General features: G+C 43.3%; 1 long non-coding RNA gene across 1 annotated transcript; it reads left to right on the forward strand.

The window, feature by feature from the left end:
- The first annotated feature begins 6845 nt into the window (after positions 1–6845).
- LOC138366201 (uncharacterized) lies at positions 6846–14705 on the forward strand. Its single transcript, XR_011229093.1, has 2 exons — positions 6846–13220; positions 14128–14705. It is a non-coding gene; the product is annotated as an uncharacterized lncRNA (long non-coding RNA).
- Positions 14706–16003: the final 1298 nt, after the last annotated feature.

Below are 16003 nucleotides of genomic sequence, written 5' to 3' on the forward strand. Positions count from 1 at the left end.
GGGTACAGCTGTGCTGGTGCTGGGTACGGCTGTGCTGGTGCTGGGTACAGCTGTGCTGGTGCTGGGTACGGCTGTGCTGGTGCTGGGTACGGCTGTGCTGGTGCTGGGTACGGCTGTGCTGGTGCTGGGAACGGCTGTGCTGGTGCTGGGAACGGCTGTGCTGGTGCTGGGTACAGCTGTGCTGGTGCTGGGTACGGCTGTGCTGGTGCTGGGTACGGCTGTGCTGGTGCTGGGTACGGCTGTGCTGGTGCTGGGTACGGCTGTGCTGGTGCTGGGCACGGCTGTGCTGGTGCTGGGTACGGCTGTGCTGGTGCTGGGTACGGCTGTGCTGGTGCTGGGTACGGCTGTGCTGGTGCTGGGTACGGCTGTGCTGGTGCTGGGCACGGCTGTGCTGGTGCTGGGTACGGCTGTGCTGGTGCTGGGTACAGCTGTGCTGGTGCTGGGTACGGCTGTGCTGGTGCTGGGTACAGCTGTGCTGGTGCTGGGTACGGCTGTGCTGGTGCTGGGTACGGCTGTGCTGGTGCTGGGAACGGCTGTGCTGGTGCTGGGTACGGCTGTGCTGGTTGATTTTCTGCTAGTTCGTGAAAAATATTGACTCATTTTCATTTGTTTCCTTCTTTTTGTCATGTCCTTGAGACAAATATCTTTCATCGTTCTTAGGTGTTAATAACAGCCTGGTAGCTCTGGATTGTCAGTTTGTGAAACAATATCAAGGAGTTTTTCAACATAGGACAATGCGTCAGCACACGTAGCAGATTGTAAACTGCTATCATTCTCATCCTCATCTTCCTCTCCGTCGTCGTAAACAGTGCCAGTAACATTTTGTATAATCTCATCATCTGTTAAATGACCAATGGGTGGATCGACTGCATCAATATCTAACCACTCCTCCACATCGTTCAGCGTCAACTCCACCTCACCAGCGGCACGCAGTTCTTGATAAATATCATTTGAAAATCCTTCAAAATCCATTTCTTCCTCAGTCACTTCATCAGCATGATCAAGCAACAGGAGTTTTTTCCAACAATTTCTTAATGTTGATTCTTGAACTTCATCCCAAACTTTAGCCCAGTTGTAAATGCCTTCCTTAATTGAGTATTTTTTGTAACGTTCCAGTGTTGCTTGACTTCGCGAATCGGTTCCTTGTCTTTTGTCTTCATCTGACTCAAACACCACCATGATTTCTTTATTCATTGCTCGTTTGTAGAGCCTTTTCATTGCATATATAACACCCATATCCATTGGCTGGATCAGAGAGGTGGTATTGGGAGGCAAGACCATACATTTGATGCGTCCATCATGTGACGTTAATTTGTCGAGCCCTACATGAGCTGGGGCATTGTCAACCAAGAGTAATGCCTTGACATCATTCCGTCTCACTCCACACTTCTTTATCTGAAAATCTCTTACTTCTTTGCAAAAATGATTTTTGGACCAGTCTACAAAAATATCTCCGGTAAACCAAGCTGTTTTAGAGCTGTAGTAGACCACAGGTAGCTTGTTCATTAAATTTTTCAAAGCACGTGGGTTTTTTTACTTCCCCACAATGGCGGACTTTGTTCTGTGACTTCCGTCTGCATTTGCACACAGCATGGCAGAAACTTTTTCTTTGTTTACCTTATGGCCAGGAACACTCTCATCTAGCCTAGATGCCAAAGTGTTGTTCTGCAAGCATTTCCAATTAAAGCCTGTTTCATCGGCATTGTATACCTGAAAACTCCTTAGATCATTTGTTATTATGCAATCATTTAATTTACGCTTAAATGGCTCGACTGAATCCGTATCTGCACTTAATGATTCTCCACAAACTTTCCTGTTCTTAATATTATGTCTATTCTTAAATCTTTGCAACCATCCTTCACTTGCTCGAAAATCTGGAATGTTCATCTTTTGTGCAAATTTATCGGCTGCTGTCTTAATGGCGTCGCCGCCAAGTGGCATCCCCACGGAGCGCTCCTGGTTAAACCATTTATACACAGCTTCGTCCAAATTCGTATTTGCAGACCCTTTTATTGTTTTCCTTTTATTTAATGCACCACTATCACTCGAAGCAAGAAACTTCCTAATATCATCTTTCTGTCTTGATATTACACACCGTACTTTTCCCGACATTAAATTCTGCTGCCAGCCTCGTAACAGAGTAGCCACGTTCATATTTCTCTATCATGTCTAATTTCTGCTCAATGGATAAAAAACTTCTCTTCCTCTTTGTAGATACAGCACGATTAGCAAGCCCTTGAGACATCTTGTTGTATATTAATAAAGCTGTAGTAAAAAAAATGGTAAATTCCACGATTATTCTTTCACCGGCGGACAAACACGTCACTCGCACGCAGACAAAGCTAACGGCACTGGGTGCCTACTGTATGAACGCAGACTAGGTCTATACACCCTCCAGTAGACTGGTGTTTAAGCCAGATCCAGTAACATAAATTTATCTCAAATATTGGATTTACATCATATTATATATTTTTAGGTTATATATTTAGATTAGTAACATTATTAGGATAATAAGAGATATAAAAAACTTATTTTAGAACTGATTTATTAATTTTATTACTGTAACCCCGCGATTATCCGGGATTCAAACATCCGGAAAACGCCCTTATACGGCCAAAATCGTGATCGGATAAAGTTATCACAATATCCGGCCAAAATGGCCACAGGAACCGGATAAAAGCTGGTTTGGCCGGATGAATATTCGGCCATACCGTATTAATCCCGTCTGTGGCTCTAGACGCATGGTGGAGGAAGGAGTGGGGTGGGTGGGTGGTGTCGGGAGGGTGGGAGGGGTGCGTCGGAAGGGACCACCTAGGTACAGGAATTACCATTAATTTTAGAACACTTAATCATAGCCAAAAACAAATGAAATAAGTACTAGTAATTATGTAATAACAAATAAATAAGTTTCCTAAAATTAATGTGCACAGGCTGAAGTTTCCTTAAAAAATATTGAGTTTTTTTCCTCCTGGCGGCCTACGTAACACGCTATAGCTGCCCCACCCCAAGTGGACCTGTCCAACACTGGTCAACCCATGTGCATCCGTCCCTCGTGTTACACACAGTGCTGCGCCATTAGTGAAATATTTTTTTAAATAACTTTATTTTCATAGTAACTTTGAACATTTTTGGCCAAGATTATGTCTGGTAGCAGCATCAATCGTTCTGGAGGTGTTAAGAGGAAGAAAGTTGTCCTAACAATTAAAGACAAGTTACTGTACTGTTATACACCTCAACCAGTGCGGCGTCACAGTGCTGCTCCATTAGTGAAATATTTTTTTAAATAACTTTTTTATTTTCATAGTAACTTTGAACATTTTTGGCCAAGACTATGTCTGGTAGCAGCATCAATCATTCTGGAGGTGTTAAGAGGAAGAAGGTTGTCCTAGCAATTAAAGACAAGTTATGTGTTGTTCAACCAGTGAGGCATCACAGGCAGCCAAGTGCCTTCAACAAGTGAGGCGCCACAGGCAAGCCAAGCGCCTTTAACAAGTGATGCGCAAGCAAGCAAGCGCCTTCAACAAGTGAGGCGTCACAAGCAAGCCAAATGCCTTCAACAAGTGAGGCTTCACAGGCAAGCCAAGCGCCTTCAACAAGTGAGGCATCACAGGCAAGCCAAGCGCCTTCAACAAGTGAGGCGTCACAGGCAAGCCAAGCGCCTTCATCAAGTGAGGCGTAACAGGCAAGCCAAGCGCCTTCAACAAATGAGGGCATGCAAGCGTTTCAACAAGTGAGGCACATGCAAGCCAAGCGCCTTCAACAAATGAGGGCATGCAAGCGCTTCAACAAGTGAGGCACATGCAAGCGCCTTCAACAAGCAAGGCCTCACAGGCAACCCAAATGCCTTCAACCAGTGAGGCTTCAGCAGCTGGCAGTCAAAACTAACTTTGCTTAATGAACTGTACAGTAATTTTAAGTGTTAATTTTAGTGTTGTATTAGTATAAGTTACGTAAATTGTTAAGAATTCTTAACTTCAAGATGTGTGGCATCAATCAAGAAGACGAACACCAACAAGGTAAGTTGAGGTTTCTAGTTGAATATTTAATAATTATATGTGGCAAGGCAATTCAAATTATGTTGTTTGTAGTATAAAAGTAGTTGGAAATTGTCACTTTTGGACTCGTAGGTGAAAAAGTACCATTATCCGAAAAATGTGATAATCCGGCTGGGGGTCCTTCCCATATAGTCCGGATGATCGAGTGGAGACAGTATTTCGAAGCCGTAGCCACTGAACTGTGGCGACGAAATGAAACGAGAAACGCATGGTGCTGTATGTACAGGGATTAGACCCGTCCACTCGCTCACGCTGGAGTTGTTTCAATAACAAATAATTTCTCAAATAGCAGATGTCTATCATATTACAGTACTGTAACCCCGCGATTATCCGGGATTCGAACATCCGAAAAACGCCCTTATACGGCCAAAATCGTGAACGGATAAAGTTATCACAATATCCGGCCAAAATAGCCACAGGGATCGGATTAAAGCAGGTTTTCTGCAGAAATTACACTATCCGGTCAGTCCCCCAGATAATCGTGCCTTTGTCCGTATATGAAAACATGAGGCAGGCCATACGGTATTAATCCCGTCTGCCAGAGACTCGAGGCGCATGGTGTAGGTGGGGGTGGGGTGGGTGGGTGGTGTTGGGAGGGTGGGAGGGGTGCGTCAGAAGGGACTACCTGGGTACAGGAATTACCATTAATTTTAGAACAATTAATCATAGCCAAAAACAAATAAAATAACTACAGTACAACCTCGATTCAACGTACTATATGGGACCGACCCCAGTTCGTTGGAGCGTTGGATTCGTTGCAAGAGGTGACCTTCAGGAGGCGTTTGCATCAGTGTCTTTATTTTTCTTGTAGACAATAAAAATGCATTATCATATTATATACTGTACCTATATATTATTACTCTACTAACAAATACTGTTACATTTGTTATTTACCTTATTGTTGGAGTTAAATCCATCTTGAAGTCTCATGGAGTTGTGAATGCTGTGCAGTAAATACATACTGTAGTGTATTATGCCATTAACACTGTGTTGAGTAGTTCTGTTGTATGTTGAGTGCTACAATAAAGTTTATGAAAACTATTGTACACTAAAATTACTGCAACTTTAATTTTAACACTATATTTTGATTTGTCAAGAGGCTGGAGTGTTCATTCCGCGACTTTGTTGGACATATCGGCACAATCAAGGAACATCCGTGCACCATGTCGGCTCCAAATGCACTCATTGTGTCATTGATGGCTGACTGGTGGGTGGATGGGCAGGCAGGGAGGGAGGGAGGGAGGGAGGCAGGCAGGCAGGGAGGGAGGGAGGCAGGGAGGCAGGCAGGCAGGGAGGGAGGGAGGCAGGCAGGGAGGGAGACAGGCAGGCAGGCAGGCAGGCAGGGAGGCAGGCAGGCAGGCAGGCAGGCAGGCAGGCAGGCAGGGAGGGAGGCAGGCAGGCAGGGAGGGAGGCAGGCAGGCAGGCAGGGAGACAGGCAGGCAGGGAGGGAGACAGGCAGGTAGGGAGGCAGGCAGGCAGGCAGGGAGGCAGGGAATGAGGCAGGCAGGGAGGGAGGCAGGCAGGCAGAGCTTGGAAGGGAGGCAGAGATTGGGAGGGAGGTAGGCAGGAAGGGAGGCAGGCAGGCAGAGCTTGTGAGGGAGAGGCAGGGAGGGAGGCAGGCACGGAGGGAGACAGGCACGGAGGGAGGCAGGCAGAGCTTGGGAGGGAGGCAGGGAAGGAGAGGTTTGGAGATGGATTGATGAAAGGATGGAGGGAGGGATGGAAGGATGGATGATTTGAGGGTGTGTGTGTGTGTGTATGGGCTGTAGGGGTGGGGAGGTGTGTCGGTGGTGGTGATGGGACCGACTCGGTGATAACCCTAACTCTGACCCAGTTAACTTTTTTTTTAACTTGATTTGTTTCTTCAATTCTGGATGGATGGAGGGAGAAAGGGGATGGATGGAGAGAGGGAGAAAGTGGATGGATGGAGAGAGGGAGGGAGGGATGGATGGAGAGAGGGAGGGAGGGAGGGATGGATGGAGAGAGGGAGGGAGGGAGGGATGGATGGAGAGAGGGAGGGAGGGAAGAATGGATGGAGAGAGGGAGGGATGGAGAGAGGGAGGCAGGGGGGGGATGGAGAGAGAGCGAGGGAGGGAGGGATGGAGAGAGAGGGAGGGAGGGATGGAGAGAGAGGGAGGGAGGGCTGGAGAGAGGGAGGGAGGGAGGGCTGGAGAGAGGGAGGGAGGGCTGGAAAGAGGGAGGGAAGGATGGAGAGAGGGAGGGAGGGGGAATGGAGAGGGAGGGATGGAGAGAGCGAGGGAGAAAGGGAGGGATGGAGAGAGGGAGGGAGGGCTGGAGAGAGGGAGGGAGGGAGGGATGGAGAGAGCGAGGGAGGGCTGGAGAGAGCGAGGGAGGGCTGGAGAGAGGGAGGAAGGGAGGGAAGGAGGGAGGTATGGAGAGTGGGAGGGTGGGAGGGAGGGATGGAGAGAGGGAGGGATGGATGGAGAGAGGGAGGGAGGGAGGGCTGGAGAGAGGGGAGGGAGGGAGGGATGGAGAGAGCGAGGGAGGGCTGGAGAGAGGGAGGAAGGGAGGGAAGGAGGGAGGGATGGAGAGTGGGAGAGAGGGAGGGAGGGATGGAGAGAGGAAGGGAGGGAGGGATGGAGAGAGGGAGGGAGGGAGGGATGGAGAGAGGGAGGGAGGTATGGAGGGAGGGAGAGAGAGAGAGGGAGGGAGGGAGGGAGGGATAGAGAGAGGGAGGGAGGGAGGGATGAAACAAGCATGGTGTGTGTAGAGGGATTAGACCCGTCCACTCATGCTGGAGTTGTTCCAATAACATACAGTAATTTCTCAAAGAGCAGATGTCTATCATATTATACTATATTTTCGGTTTTATTTAGTTTAGTTTAATTAGGATAATAAAAAGCTATTAAAACACTGGTTTTAGAAATTATTTATTAATACGAAACTTTCAAAAGTCATGGGTCACTGAACTATGACGACACACAGACGAAAGTGAGTGAAACCTCACTGTAAAGTGAGGTTTACAGTACAATATTCTCTTATCTGTCCACCCTCACTCATCTTGTTTCATCACAGAAAATGTCTATAAGGAGATTTTACCACATGTAGCTAGGTAATCACGCTTCATCCTTTAAATTAATGTACAAAGATACGTGTGCCCCAAATCAGTGAATGAAAATCATGGAAACTCAGTTGTTCACTTGTGTGGATCACTGGCTGGTGTTTGTGTGGACCATTTTGGCTGGTGTTTGGTTCATATGGTTCACTTGTGTGATCCAACTAATTATGAAGGAATTATTAATTGTAATCTGTGATAGAATGAGAAAGTTTTCCACCACTCTGTGAACTCTGTCCCAAAATCGTAAGCTTGTGGACCACTTGTGGTCCACATGTGTGGTCCACTTGTGTGGTCCACTTGTGTGATCCACTTGTGTGATCCAACTTGTCATATGAGAGAATTATTAATTGTAATCTGTGACAGAATGGGAAAGTTTTCCACCAGTCTGTGACCTCTGTCTTGGCATCATAAGCAAATCCGAACATCCCTCGCTTCGACGAACCGGGTGAGTAAATTCGGCCTGAAAAATGTGCGAACTAGCTGGAGATTCGTTGAATCGGGGTACGTTGAATCGAGGTTGTACTGTACTAGTAATTATGTAATAACAAATAAATAAGTTTCCTAAAAGCATTGTGCACAGGCTGAAGTTTCCTTAAAAAATATTGTGAATTTTTTTCCTCCTGGCGGCCTACATAATGCGTTATGGCTGCCCCAAGTGGACCTGTCCAACACTGGTCAACCCATGTGCGTCTGTCCCTCGTGTTATACACAGTGCTGCGCCATTAGTGAAATATTTTTTTAAATAACTTTTTTATTTTCATAGTAACTTTGAACATTTTTGGCCAAGACTATGTCTGGTAGCAGCATCAATCGTTCTGGAGGTGTTAAGAGGAAGAAAGTTGTCCTAACAATTAAAGACAAGTCACAGTTATACGCCTCAACCAGTGCGGCCTCACAGTGTTGCGCCATTAGTGAAATATTTTTTTTAAATAACTTTCTTAATTTTCATAGTAATTTTGAACATTTTTGGCCAAGAATATGTCTGGTAGCAGCATCAATCGTTCTGGAAGTGTTAAGAGGAAGAAAGTTGTCCTAACAATTAAAGACAAGTCACAGTTATACGCCTCAACCAGTGCGGCCTCACAGTGTTGCGCCATTAGTGAAATATTTTTTTAAATAACTTTCTTAATTTTCATAGTAATTTTGAACATTTTTGGCCAAGAATATGTCTGGTAGCAGCATCAATCGTTCTGGAAGTGTTAAGAGGAAGAAGATTGTCCTAGCAATTAAAGACAAGTTACGTGTTGTTCAAACAGTGAGGCGTCACAGGCAGCCAAGCGCCTTCAACAAGTGAGGCGCCACAGGCAAGCCAAGCTCCTTCAACAAGTGAGGCATTATAGGCAAGCCAAGCGCTTTCAACAAGTGAGGCGCCACAGGCAAGCCAAGCGCTTTCAACAAGTGAGGCGCAAGCAAGCGCCTTTAACAAGTGAGGCGTCACAGGCAAGCCAAGCGCCTTCAACAAGTGAGGGCATGCAAGCGCTTCAACAAGTGAGGCGCAGGCAAGCACCTTCAACAAGTGAGGCCTCACAGGCAACCCAAATGCCCTCAACCAGTAAGGCTTCAGCAGCTGGCAGTCAAAACTAACTTAGCTTAATGAACTGTACAGTAATTTTAAGTGTTAATTTTAGTGTTGTGTTAGTATAGGTTACGTAAATTGTTAAGAATTTTTAACTTCAAGATGTGTGGCATCAATCAAGAAGACGAACACCAACAAGGTAAGTTGAGGTTTCTAGTTGAATATTTAATAATTGTATGTGGCAAGGCAATTCAAATTATGTTGTTTGTAGTATAAAAATAGTTGGAAATGGTCACTTTTGGACTCGTAGGTGAAAAAGTACCATTATCCGAAAAATGTGATAATCCGGCTGGGGGTCCTTCCCATATAGTCCGGATGATCGAGTGGAGACAGTATATTTTCGGTTTTATTTAGTTTAGTTTAATTAGGATAATAAAAAGCTATTAAAGCATTGGTTTTAGAAATGATTTATTAGTCTGAAACTTTCAAAGTCATGGGTCACTGAACTATAACGACACAGACGAAGGAAAACCAAGTGAGGTTTACAGAACAGTATTCCCTTATCTGTCCACCCTCACTCACCTTGTTTTATCACAGAAAATGTCTATAAGGAGATTATACGACATGTAGCTAGCTAATCACGCTTCAGCCTTTAAATTAATTTACAAAGATACGTCTGCCACAAATCAGTGAACGAAAATTATGGAAACTCGATCGTTCATTTGTGTGGACCACTCTGGCTGGTATCTGGTTCATGTGGTTGACTTGCTGTGTGGACCATTCTGGCTGGTGTTTGGTTCATATGGTTCACTTGTTGTGTGGTCCACTTAATTGTGTGATGCAACTTGTCTTATGAAGGAATTATTAATTGTAAACTGTGATAGAATGAGACAGTTTTCCACAACTCTGTGAACTCTGCAACATCGTAAGTTTGTGGACTCACTTGTGCGGTCCACTTGTGTGATCAAACTTGTCAAATGAGGGAATTATTAATTGTAATCTGTGATAGAATGAGAAAGTTTTCCACCACTCTGTGAACTGTGTCCCAACATTGTAAGCTTGTGGACCACTTGTGCAGTCCACTTGTGCGGTTCACTTGTGTGATCAAACTTGTCATATGAGGGAATTATTAATTGTAATCTGTGATGGAATGGGAAAGTTTTCCACCAGTCTGTGAATTCTGTCTGGACATCGTAAGCAAATCCGAACATCCCCTGCTTCGGCGGGGGATGTTCGGATACTTCGGATGTTGTTCGGATGTTCGGATACTCACCCATTGTTCGTCGAACCGGGTGAGTAAATTCGGCCTGAAAAGTGTGCGAACTAGCCGGAGATTCGTTGAATCGGGGTACGTTGAATCGAGGTTGTACTGTAAATTTAAATCAGTTGAGTTTTGTTGGGTTCTCAGCCATATTGGTGTCTCTATAAATGCTATAAAAGCATGCGGATGCTGCCGCCAGGGAAGCTGTCCGCTCTTGTCCCATCTCTCGTAAAGGTATTCCTTCTTCCGACTTTTACCCGGTTATCCATTCCTCCATCCTTACCTGTTGGCAGGCTTGTTGGTCGTCTGTTACCAGTAACAAACTACGTACTCTTAAAAGTTGTGTGTCCTCGTGGCCGTCCTCCTACCACCATAACCGGCAATGGGAAACAGCTCTGGCGAGGTTGCCCATTAGCCATACTCGCTTAACTCATGGTCACTTGATGGAGCGCCGCCCTGCTCCTTATTGTCCTAATTGCATTGTCCCTCTTACAGTCATGCATATCCTTGTTGAATGTTCTGACTTCCGGGACGAGCGTGTGTCTTGTTTTCCGACCGTCCCACGCGGTGGCTTGTCTCTCGATAGTATTCTTGGTGACACAGATACTTTTGATATTGTTCGCCTTATGCGTTTCTGTTCTCTTATTGGCATCCTTGGTGATATTTAGCGCTCTCTGATTATCCCGCACATTTGATGGTGCTACGTAGCCTTCCTGGTTTGGTGCCTTCTTTTGATAATTACTTACTTGTGATAATTAGCGCTGTAGTGGGAGTAGTCGTCTTGGTGTGGAGGGAGGTAGTGTTATCTGCTGACTCTGTGTGACCCCCTTTTACTGTTTGGACTCACTATACCAGCTTAGTTGTTCACTATGGTGAACAAAACATGCATATGCATATATATAACGTCTGTATATAGTGAATAAAAGCAAAAACAGTATGGTGGGAGGAGAATGGTGGCGAGTAAGGTGAGGTGAGGGAGCGAGTGAGTGACAGCCAGTGGCAGGCTGCCACTGCCACTCGGCATACCAACTTAGTGGTTCGTTATGGTGAACACAAATGTAGATACTTATATATAACATGTATATATAGTATAATAACAGCAAAAGGAGTGTGGGGAGAAGCCATTTTGGTGAGGGAGGTGGTGACATCTGCATGATTTATCATGCTGGTAGGGGTGGCCACAATGCTCTTTTGGCGCTATTCTGGCTTAGTTGAACAGTTATGGTGAACAAAACATGTAAATACTTAATAAATACTTATATATAATGTATGTGTATAGGGTAATAACACCACAAACAGTATTATTGGGGGAGAAATTTTAGTGTCTGACCTTGAATGTGTGAGGGAGGCAGCCGCCACCTGGCTGTGTGTAGCGACGTCTCTTAGTGCCTGAACTAACTATATCAACTTAGTTGTACAGTACTTATATATAACATGTGTATATAGTAAATAAAAGCAAAAACAGTATGGTGGGAGGAGAATGTGGGCGAGTGAGGTGTTGAGGGAGGGAGTGAGTGACAGCAAGTGGCTGGCTGGTGTGTTGCGGTCACTTTTCATTGCTTTTTGACTCATAATACCAACTTATTGGTTCGTTATGGTGAACAAAACATGCAGATACTTATATATAACCTGTGTACATAGTGTATTAACTGACAAAGTATTTGTTCACTGTTTGATGAACATAATAATGTTCAGCCTCCTTCACACATTCAAGGTCAGACGCACTAAATATTTCTCCCACAACAATACTGTTTGTGGTGTTATTACCCTGTATACACACATTATATATAAGTATCAACAATATGTACACCATAATTTTGAGTACAGTGATGAGTCACACATTTTAGTATATAAATATATCACACTACACACAATTGAATAATATTACAGAAAAAAAAATCAATCGGAGACATTGAAATAATTAGGTAATTATCTCTTTTGTGGCCACTCCTAGCTGACAGCTGGGGCTGAGCAGACTGCCTGGGACGCATGATGAGTCAGCACCTGTTTTTTGCCAGACTTCCCTGCCCTATAGCAGGCAAAATATGCCACATGCAATTTTGTTGTTATTTCTCCCATGAACAGAGAACACAAATTAACAGGTTGAGAAGAATTTTTTTTTTTTTTATGCACCTGTAGACAGTGGCCAAATAGTCCTTAGCAACACAAGGGTTAAAAAGGTTGACACAACGGTCTGCTACAGCTTGATTTGGGTGACACTTTTCAATAAAACTTTGCAATTCTTCCTATACTGCACACATTTTCTTAATAAATGAGGAAGGGACATCCCATACTCTACATACCATTTTAACCCTCATTTTTATTTACCATTTCACCACTTTACTACTGTATTTACCACTTTACCATTTCTAACCCTCATACCATTTTCATGTTTACGAATGATCTCTTGTTTTTTCCTCTATGGTCATTCTCATGTAAGTTTTCTTGGCTTGAATTTTACCACTGGCTTTCTTGGGCCCAATGGCAAGATATATAATAACAACTTTTATGTTCAAATACCCAAAAATCCAAAAAAACTAAATCTTTACAAAGAATTCAGGCGCGATTGTCACTAGGCGGGAAGCACTGGTAAACTGAGGCATGATCGCCGTGCCACCACGCGCTAAGTCGGCCATACGTGTATCAACAAACTTCTTTTCCCGAGGCAAAGCTCATAACCCAATTCAGATTTTATGAAGAAATTTGGCTCATAACCGGAAAAGTTCATAAATAGAGGGCATTCATAAGCCGAGGTGTCACTATATATGCATAGCAAGTTCAGATATGTCTGGATAATTTGATAAAATTAATAAATCACAATGTTTATGATTTGTCTTAAATCAGCAAACTTAAAACTTAATAGACACCTTCGAAGTATATCTGATCAATCAGGGTGTAACTAATGTCAGGCTGTGAGCAGCTGCAACGACCAACCTGATTGACCAGACCACCGACCAGAATGCTTGGTCAGAAAATGGGCCACGGGGACATTAACCCTTGGAATCATTGACTGGTATATGAAAGGGGTGTAAAGTGGCTTGAGAGAGAGGAAAGGTGGGAAGCATATCTTCCTTATTAGTTAACCAATTATGACACATTGTTCAGATTAGATAACTTTTTAATGTAAAGTACTTTTATACAGTACTGTATATCACTTAATAATTGCGGTTGCTCTGGTTTAAATTTTTTATTAAATTTTAATGTAATTTTTGTTTACCTTTTTCATACAGGTTTGATCGATCAGCAGTCGTTTTTAGAGCACTGCGCCAGGAGCTTCACACTATACTCTCAGAATTTTATCCCGAGGATGTAAGTATTTTGCAACGACATATTGTGTATTTACCATATCGGCTGAAATTTGTGTATGATAGATCCCTCCCATCTGATATTACAGGAATATACTGGGGCATAACTGTCTGACCTCTTCTGGTGTTCAAGAGAGAACTTGATAGACACCTTCAAAGAATACCTAATCAACCAGGCTGTCTTTCATATGGTAGGCTGCAAGATGCTGCATTGAACAGCCTGGTTGACCAGGCCCAGGATGCCTGGTTAGAGACCGGGCTGCAGGGATGTTGATCCTCAGAATCATCGTAAGATAACCAAAGGGCAAGCCACTATGACTACAATGAAGAGGCATTTCATTACATTTGCCACTGGCTTCTTACATTATTGGTCTGAAATGAGGGTGTGCTACAGCAGTCTCACAGCAAGCCTACTTGATCAAGTGGGGTGGACCTCACTCGACCAAATATTATCTGATAACTGGAGGAGCTGGTTTGGATTTTCTGTTGTCTCAGTTAACCTGAGAATTTGTTTAGTGGGATCTGGATAAAGAAGGTTTCTTTTGCAGTAAAATTATTGGAAAAATTTGATAACAATGTTTTGATATTTTAGGTCCTTATTTAGGTTTATTTTGATAGTTTAGGTATTTATTTTTAATGTTTTGAAAGTTAACATCCCTGTAGCAAATTCTTTCAGAAATTTAAAGGTTTCCATGACTATATTGTGTGCTATGATAAGAGATGGATACCTCCTGCACTTGCAGTACTATACTTTAATGTTCTCAGGCCAGTTATATCAATTTCATTTGTCATACCTCAACAGAAGTGTTACATACCATTTCTTCTGCCAATGCATAATAAATGTCAAAATACTTAAATACTTAAATATTACAAATACATGTTTTATTAATTTGCTTGTACAATGTTTTCAGGGAGACATGATGTCGATGGAAACCCTACTAGAGCGGTTAATCTCAAAGATGTTAGAGGATCAGAATGAGCCTTACATTGACATTGATGATACCATGAAAATGAACCATGTAGAGTTTCTCGTTCGTGCTAACCTAATTACAAGACACCATAAAAATATCTCTCAAATCAGATTCATTGACCCAAGAATGTAATTAGAAATTCAAAGTTCGGTGGCAGAGAACCCTCACTTTCCAAATACCTCTTAGCCCTCTGTATCTTACTTTAAATTTATACCATCATAAAATTTATACTTTTGTTCCTTTCATGTATTTCCTTTGCTTGTTTAAGTTTCAGCTACAAACTATAAAGATGCTACTAGCACTATCATCATTATCCACTCTTACATCAGTGTTGGCATCAGTGTGGTGCTTGGATAATGGAGAAGAAATGATTTGTAAACATTGAACTTTGGTTCATTATACTTTATGTTGTCTCATATCCCTTTGTTTACATTATGTCTTGCCAAATATCTTAACTTGATTCCCACTGAAGCTTGTAATAACCAAGTATTTTATAAATAATATACTGTATTTATATATGAGAGCCTCTGATTTAATATTGTAACCTTTTTATATTTATGAATGAAGAAGCACTAACCTCTTGGCCCATGGTTCAAAATGTTCATCATGATTCTGGGTATCCGACAGACCTGTGTTTTAGCTTGACGTGGCAGGGCAGCCTGGTCACTTACTAATCCTGAGGACAGTTGACAGTGGCTTATGAAGCCCCTCTTCTAGCTGAAGTTAGACTAAGCTGTTCATTTTGATCTCACACCACTGTACTGTACCTGTGTATTTACCTGCATGAATACCTGTTTACCATCCACCCTCTGCATCAGGGTTACATTCCTGGAAACCTACATCCAGGGGCAATCTTTGAAGAAAGAAAGAAATTAAGCTCTAGATACTTCACACAAAAAATCACTCGGTAAAACACCTGTTCTTGTTTATTCATACAGTACTAAATTACTGCATTTCTTTAAAACGTTTTGGATGCTTGGGAGTAAACAAGATGCTGGAATGTAACAAAAAAAATTATATTTGTCAGAAGTAACAAAGAAAAAACAGAATCGAATGTAATGAAATGCCAATTTCTGGGTGAGCCCCCATGGCTCCCTGAAGCTATACATACAGATATGGTACTACCTACTAGGTCGCAAGAGCTGCAAAGTTATACAGGTTCTCTTTTAAATTCAGCTACTCGGAAGAAAACATTCCAAGTAGCTGAGCCCATATGGTGAGTGCATAGTGGACTTAACTAGCACAGGAATGGGGCTGTATGCTGTCTACAGCATACAACTGTAGGTTTTGATGCCAGTCCCTAGTAGGGACTGGACCTTCAATAGAGACTCCAACCTGGCCAGGACCTAGAGCAACATCTGAACTGGGAGGAAGATACAAGAACCACCACCATTCCAGCCAAAAGACTTCCGCCAAGAAGGAAGTGCAATTGGGAATGGAATCGCATATGAGACTATGACCATGAGACCATGAGTCGGCCTGTGCCTGTGCGTGGGAGGATCGTGGGTTTGCGCGCTCCACAAATAAACCGAAATATACTAGGACAAAATCGGGTTACAGTAACATAACACAGATCACAGTTATCACAAAGTGTATAATCACATTTAAGAAAGAAAAATACAGTGATAGATCCTAGAACTTTGTGTTAAATAGAGAATAACCACCTGCGCCAGACCGCGTGGTACTGTAGTGCCACGAGGCCCATGTTTACTTATTTGTGTCTCGGTATACTTGGACTATAGCGAAAGGGATACAGTGAATAGTGAAGGGTAACACAACGTAAAAAGGTTTGAAAGTGTAGGAAAACTGTCATGTG

This window comes from Procambarus clarkii, chromosome 19, assembly GCF_040958095.1.
Source record: "Procambarus clarkii isolate CNS0578487 chromosome 19, FALCON_Pclarkii_2.0, whole genome shotgun sequence".
Lineage (NCBI taxonomy): Eukaryota > Metazoa > Arthropoda > Malacostraca > Decapoda > Cambaridae > Procambarus > Procambarus clarkii.